The sequence below is a fragment of the Leuciscus leuciscus genome (genome assembly GCF_965113295.1).
Source record: "Leuciscus leuciscus genome assembly, chromosome: 8".
Taxonomy (NCBI): domain Eukaryota; kingdom Metazoa; phylum Chordata; class Actinopteri; order Cypriniformes; family Leuciscidae; genus Leuciscus; species Leuciscus leuciscus.
The window spans coordinates 40,151,267-40,158,948 of record NC_138732.1 but is presented as its reverse complement, the minus strand read 5'-3'; the positions used below and the strand labels follow the sequence as shown (position 1 = coordinate 40,158,948).

Sequence of the window (7,682 nt, the reverse complement as noted above, 5' to 3'; positions counted from 1 at the left end):
ATAACTAAATTAACAATCTCTAACATATTTTCTAATTTCACTAAACATTTCATTAAGTTTCGTGAACATTTTTATTAAACATGTACCTTTATGTTCATTAAAAATACTTTTTATGCTATTGAATGCTCATTTTTTAAATGAAGTAACTAATTTAGACGTGCAAACTGGGTGCCGGTGTGGTGAGAAGTTCGAGCTCGGCCAGATTCGGCTCGAAGTCGTTCATCTTCGGATGCGGCGGCGCCGCGCGCGTTGTTACAAAATCTGCCGTGCACATCCCCAGGATAGTGAAGCGCCAGTTTCGGCGTCTGGTCTATTTTTTGCGCGAGCCGCGAGTGATCCGCGTCAATTCCGGCAGGAAGTCACACCAAGAAACACGAGACAATCCGGTCAATTGTCAAAATATAAGCAATTTTCAAGTTAAAATACCGCGAGTGACAACTGCGAAGCAATAGATATAGGGCAAGGGCTCTCCTCCTGTCTACTCGCACTGGGAAACAGGAAGAGGAAAATAGATTTAATAAATTTGAAGAGAGGATGTATATTTCAACGGTATATCTACACTACTACTGTCTACCATATTCTCTCTCTGGCTGCGTGTGTGTCTCGACAACGGATTAATAAAAGAAGTGTACAAACTTCTTGGTTACAGAAACATGGTGTATTCATTTTATGAGGTTATTTATGTGGTGAAGTGCTCCTTTAAGCATGACTCCGCCCCATGATTATTTAGCGGGCCTTATGAAGGGCATTTCTAGAGTGGTAGGATATGGCGTCATCCTTGCGTTCATCTGGGTGTCATGGTTGCTGGTGCTCGCTTGCTCTGTGTGAGCTGACTTTTCCGCGCAGCTGGTGTCTGTGTGGAGGTACGGAGCGTACTGCTCGAGGGTTTTTGTTCCTCTACATTGCTGCTGTAGGTCCAGTGTAGAAAAGGGAACCGATCGCACGTATAACCCGGCGTGCTGTGAGTGACTGCTACTTTACTGCTCGTAAATGGGATGAGGGAATGGTCTGCCGGATATTCGAACGGAAGTCTGGCCGATCGGCCGTTAAAGATGGCGTTTGATCGCGACGCTGTTTAGCCTCGACGCTGCTGTTTTGTTTTCATTGGTTTTGTTTCCTTTGTTTGGTTTGTTTCTATTTTGTTTTGTTAACTGTTTCTGACAACTGTTTTGTGTGCAGCTGTTTTGAGTACAGCTGCTTGTTTTTGGTTTGTTTTCTTTTTCTTATTATAATATTTGGCTTATGCTTAGATTCTGATATAATTGATTATTTGTTTTGTGTTTTTTTTTTTGTCTCTACGGTCGGAAGCAACGGTACATTGGTTCTGTGTGTTTATTGGGCGTTAATTACCCATTGCGGGCAATATTAACAATTAATGCTGTTTTCTTATAGGCTGTATTTATATTCTTTTGTTAATTAGTTTTCTCTTCTTTGTACAGGAGCAGGGGTGATCCAAAAGCGGGCAGGCTAGCCATCCTGTGCATGATGAACAGAAGTTCTCCTTTGAGTGTGCGGTAGAGGTTTTCTTGTAGTGGATTTCACGAGTGTGTGTGCTTTTGGAAGTTTTGGGCACGGTGTACTCCTTGCGGGCTGATTCGAGGCCTACTGCTCAGCCTGCCCAGCTAATGGTGCACCCCAGCTCCGTCACGAGAGTCGACATGTCTGTTTACTGATTGAACTTCGTTGCTCATATACAAAGTAGTGGCTTTGCCATCCAGCCCCATTGCTTGACTGACTCTAGTACCCTTTTTTAATTATTTATGATCATTAAATAAAGAATTATATATATTTTTGTACGTATTCACGTCTCAGTGCCTTGTGATTGTGGGAGGGAGAAACGAACTTGTGTGCCCTTTTTTTATGGGTATTTCCCCAGCTGGGTTAATGCTGGGGTGGCGTAGTCGTGACTTCATTATAGCTCTGTATGGGAGAGCGTGCCCGTAACCATCTAAAGCTCCCCCATCGCCACATTTACTTACCCATGATGTAAAAAATAGCTCTGAATAAACAACAACTGAGCAGAAGCGCTTGTCGACCTCCGCGAAGAATACGCGTCTGGTGTGAACAGGCAGGCGCCGGACCGCGCGCATTTTCCGTTCCGCGCCGCTTCCGCGTCCGGTGTGAACCAGGCGTAATGCTGCGTTCACACCAAACGCGAATATGCGTCTGGCGCGAGTGATTTCAATGTTAAGTCAATGGTAAGACGCGTTTACGCGTGTCTGGAGGTCTTGCGGCACGAATGAGGCGTTTAGCGCGGCGCGGCTCATTCGCGCGTCTAGTTCGCGCGAATTGAGCGCATGGCGCGTTAAGTGCGTTACGCGCGAATGATTTTATTAGTGCTATTTGTGCATTCACGCGTCTGCCGCCCGAGTTGAAAAATCTGAACTTCTGCGTCAATTCGCGCCGCGTTAACCAATCAGGAGCCTGCTTGCTGCTGTCACGTGGTGAAGTGACAGTTTATAATGTTATTTTATGTTTGGCCTCAATAATTTATTTGTAATATGACTAAAATGCTTGGTGTGCAAAGCAAATCTTTCACATAAAAACTCGATTTCAATATATGAGAGATACTCATTTTGTATTGAATGCTATTTATTCCATATCTATTCTAGATTATATGAAACATTATTATTCTAATGTAAAGACAACAAACACAATTAAGTGTATAAAAAACTTTTTTTTTTAAATCACAGGACAGGTTTCACTTTTGGAGGCTGGCTCCATTTATTATCAAAACAAAAATAAATGACAGATTAGGTGGGTGCATTTAGACGCATATTCGCGTTTGGTGTGAACGCAGCATAAGACCAGTGCAAGGCAAACAAATCCATATCCTGGTCCGGATTATGCCATCCTTCATCTTCCAACTGACGAAAGGTGGTGTAGAAGAGGTCTGTTACTTGGTCAAAGACATCTCTCCACAACCGCTCAATTCTTACATAAAAAACAAACTTCAATTTAAAGCAGTTCAGCAAAGGAAAACGCTATTCATGTGGCTACAAGTGAACAAGCCTACCTCTAGTTGTGCACACTTCTTCCTGTGATGTGTGAATGTCAGTTTGTTCCTCTGGTTCTTATCATGAAGCAGGCCTCCAGTACCATTACAACCATTACCTGCGGTTTTGTAGACATGTGTAAAGGATTATATTTAGGTCTGTAAGTGCAGATTCTGTGTGACCCTAGACATTAGCAACATTATCCATTAACTTTACCAAAGAAATGCTTAACACCAACCGAATAAGTTTATGATTCCCATCAATGTGCCACACACTGTTGGGAGCTGGTACACTGTAACGTCAGCATCAGGCCATCCTAAGATAGAACCTGCGCAGTTCCATTCCTTCAGGATCTTGTAACGATAAACTGAACGGAAGCAAATGCAAGTGCAAAGATGTATTTATTAGATAACAAATACTCAATGGTAAAGACAGATCGATGCAATAATATCTCCAGCGCTGAAGGCAGTCTCTCTTTGGGGGAAGCCGATGATCAGGAACACAGCCAGCAGGAGAGCGTGACACAGGGACTGAGACAGGCAATTCCCAAGTGCAGCGTGAAGGTGATGGTGAATCCGTGGTGAGATCAGAGGTGAAGTAATCCAAAGTCCAGTACACAGGAAACACACAGGAACAGGAACGAGGACGGGAAACTCAAACAACGATCTGACAAACATTAGACAAAAGACAGGGCATTAAATAGGCTGGTGAGATGACATACAGCTGCCACTGATAATCAGCGGTAACGCCCACATAAAACAATCAGCGTAACGAGACAATTAACACACAAACACACAAGACAAGAATGAGACAGCGGATCGACCAACCGTGACAGATCTACTCGTCTTAATGATGCTAAAACCCTGTGTTCTGCAACAGATTATAACAATAATATTCGGTAACGCTTTAGATTACAGCCCGGAAAGTACTGCATAATTAAAGCGATTTTACAGTGTAACTTTCGGTAATTATATTGTACCTATAAAGTACTTGCATGTAAGTATAAGGGAACAATTTGTAAAGTTTGTGGACCAGGAGAATAAAAAATATATTTATACTGTAAGTATTATAGAACTAAGGGATACTTATATTCTACTATTATGATACAACAATCTTACATTTGGGAGCAATTTAGCGAGAACATACACTGCATACCTTTTTGTAATAATGGTATACCAATACATACTGTAATAAAAAAAATTACAGAGTACATATCTATGCATTTATACAGTAATATTTTTTAACAAAAGTGCACTGAAAACTAAAACAATTGCAACTTTTGCTTAAATATTGGGGAAAGATACTATTGTTTCATGTAGTGGTGCTTACCCACTTGTTTCTTTTGTTTTGTTTTGTAATGGTTTAAATGGAAAAAGCCAATGGTAGGGATGCACCAAAATTTCAGCTGCCGAAATGTTTTGGCCTAAAATGGCATTATTGGTTTTTAGCCAAAAGAAAAAAAAGGCAGAAAATATCTGCTACTTTCAAACCTGGATGAGACATTAGATGATTAAAATGTTAATATTTGCTACATTTCCTACTTTGTATACGCAGTTGCCTGGATCTTATGTGTCCCAAGATCATCTTGTAGCCAGCACTGGGGTATCTGTGGTGTATTTCCACCAATATTCTATCCAACTCCTCATTCGTAATGGAGGTGTTCAAGTCAAGTTTCCTAAAAACAAAGCATGTTTTAATTATAGTAAGGTATTACACAAAAGGTTTATAATACAATTATATTATAATATTTTAACAAATTCCAACTTCACTGCCCTTTAACTCAATATCCAGCCTAATGTTTCTACATGCTGTATATAATACTATAAAGTCAGTCATGCGATTGACCGCTGTAGTTAAACACATGCAGGCCGTTCAAGGCATGGGAGGCTATTCTTTCTGGAAACATTGACACAACATTTTCTTTTACATACCTTAAACCATCATGTGCAAGTTTTCGTCGGACTGTCCTTAGCGACACACCGATACATCTTGCCGTCTCTTCTGCTGGAACATCCAAACGACTGGTGTTGTTCAAGAATGCTTGGAAGTACAATAGCGTTACGGCTGCTACAGTCCGAGGGACTCAGTCGTTGAATGACACTCTGTGCCTCATCAAACATAACCCAAATCCTTCCATTTACAACCACAATTATCCGCTGCGTTTGCAACATCTGTGAAACTCTATATACAAAATGATAACGAGAGGAGAATTTCTTTCGCAGAAATCAGCTAAAGCTAACAAATCATCCACAACCCCTCTCCAAAGACGTTTAAAAAAAAAAGCGATTTAACGTGCATTTAAAATGATTTATTAATGTACTTTTTATTGTTTTATTAAGCTACGTTTAAAAAACATAAATTAAATAAACTATTTTAAATTTGTCTATTTATTCATACATTTAAAATGTTTATTTATTTATTGTTTTATGGTTTTATTAAAATACATTTAAAAACACGAATCAAATAAACAACTTTAAAAATGTCTATTAATTTGTCCATTTAAAAGTGATTTATTTATATACATTTTCATGTTTGAATTATTAAATTGATAAATTGATTCTTCATTTTATTTTTAAGTGGCACTCCTGGTCCTCCATAGTTATAATGCTCAACGCTGCAAAAGGAAATCTGACTGAATGCCGCAGTCGGATGGATCGAATGAACGTTACGTATTTGTAGTTTGTTTAACCAATATCATCATGACGCCTAAAGACGGTTCAGAGAAACAATAGTTGTAAAATGCCCTCTCGATCAAATGAGAAAACTTGTGGTCGTAGAATGGAGGAAAATATCTGAATACAGATCAGCTAACAGGCGATTATTGACAGGACACGATCTCAAACACAGCACTGATATCGAGATATCTTCTGGTAAAATAAACTTTTCCAGTACCGTCAGGAGATTGTAAAGGACCGAAGAAGTCCACATCCATCTTTCACATTTTTCCTCGATTCCTGGACTCCAAGGGTCTGGGTGAGTATTCATGCTAGCTGAAGTATTAGATTTCCGCTGCTCTGCTGCAACCTTCACCTTATGTGGACTATCCCTGGCTTAGAATAGACAGCAGATAAGATGATTCTCCATGAGTTTAGTGTACACATGCCATTGTGTAAAGCTGTTTAAAGTTGTAAAAGCTGTCAAGCGCTAATATAAATGTAAGTGACCTTGAGTTTTAAAAAATCAACGAAGCATGCGCCAGTGGAGCAGTTATAAACTGACGCTCACTTACAATACAACACCTTTGAGGAGAAAGGCAGCAGCAGAGAAATTCTGTCTGATAGGAAGTCAAGAGGACAGATTTACTTAAAACAGACTCCATAATTGCCCAGAACCTGTATATTTACATCCACCTAAATCCTTCACTAACCACAACTTTAAGTGTTAAAATCACAGCAAACCTGTGCAATATGCACATTTCTGATATTTTGAAAATTTCAATATATATTGTACAGCTCTAATCTTCAATATAGCCTACACTGTAAAACATTTCCTGTAGAAATGACAGTAACTTACAGGCAGCAGTTTGCCAGTAACTTACTGTAAATTAAACTTACAGTAAAAATACTGTATTAATATTTACAGTATCATTGAACTTTAAATGTATAAATATTACAGAAACAGAAACTTTAAATTTAACCATTTAAACTTATTTACAGTATAGTATATTTTTTTACTGTAAAACACAATCATGTTATAGTCTTTTCTCCAGTAGCTAGGCCTAATATATTTTAATACAATACAAATATATGACTTTACACTGTAAAATTTACTGTTATTTGTTTACTATTTATTGTAAAACTGTACAAATTATTGTATTTCAACAGGTCACAGTACTAAAAACTAGTAAATAACTTTGAAAAGAAACAAAGACAATACTGTTTAACTTTTTATTTATTTAATTGTTCGATCTTAATACTTGAAATAACATTTTAATATTCTTGCAGATTGTACTTTCAGTTTTCCAAAATCCTGCAGTTATACATGTATGCATAAGTTTCATATTACAGCATTTTAAAACAATTCATCAACAGATTCAGTCATAAGAACAATCTTAAAAATGTACAAATTCAGAAAACTCCTGTGTAGAATGTATTTGCTCTTAGTAGATTAATAGCTTTGCTAACTGAAATCCAGAAAATCCAGGAGGATACATGAGTCTTCAGGCCAGAGTTCTTCCCAGAGATGGGGGACTCGAGTCATATGACTTGACTCGAGTCAGACTTAAGTCGCAAATTTTAGGACTTGAGACTTGCTTGACAAATATTAATAAAAGACTTGACTTGACTTTGACTTGATATTCATGACTTGAGACTTGACTCGGACTTGAGGTAAATGACTCGAAATAACTTGTCTTTTTAAAAATAAATATCTGTATTTGAACGCACCGCAACAATCACGTGACGCAGCAGGAACGCGCGCTGTGTGGACAAAAGCCGTAATAATGCTGTGTCGTAGTGATGACGCTGAAGCGCGGGATCGTTCGCCAGCTGTGAAACGGTACGTAATGCGCAAGTTTATGATGAATCAGAGAAAAAAATAAAAAATGCACAAGCGTGGTTTCTCCAGAGAGAGAGAGAGAGAGAGAGAGAGAGAGAGAGAGATCGCAGCTCATAAGCAAACTTAAGACATTACATGTCTTTAGGGGTTGTGTGTGAACGCAATCTCTGATTCCGGGAAATCACTGGC

General features: G+C 38.8%; 1 long non-coding RNA gene across 1 annotated transcript; it reads left to right on the top strand.

The window, feature by feature from the left end:
• Positions 1–297: 297 nt before the first annotated feature.
• LOC309505142 lies at positions 298–1,793 on the top strand. The gene is made up of 2 exons (XR_014208322.1): positions 298–863; positions 1,440–1,793. It is a non-coding gene; the product is annotated as an uncharacterized lncRNA (long non-coding RNA).
• The last annotated feature ends 5,889 nt before the right edge of the window (positions 1,794–7,682 follow it).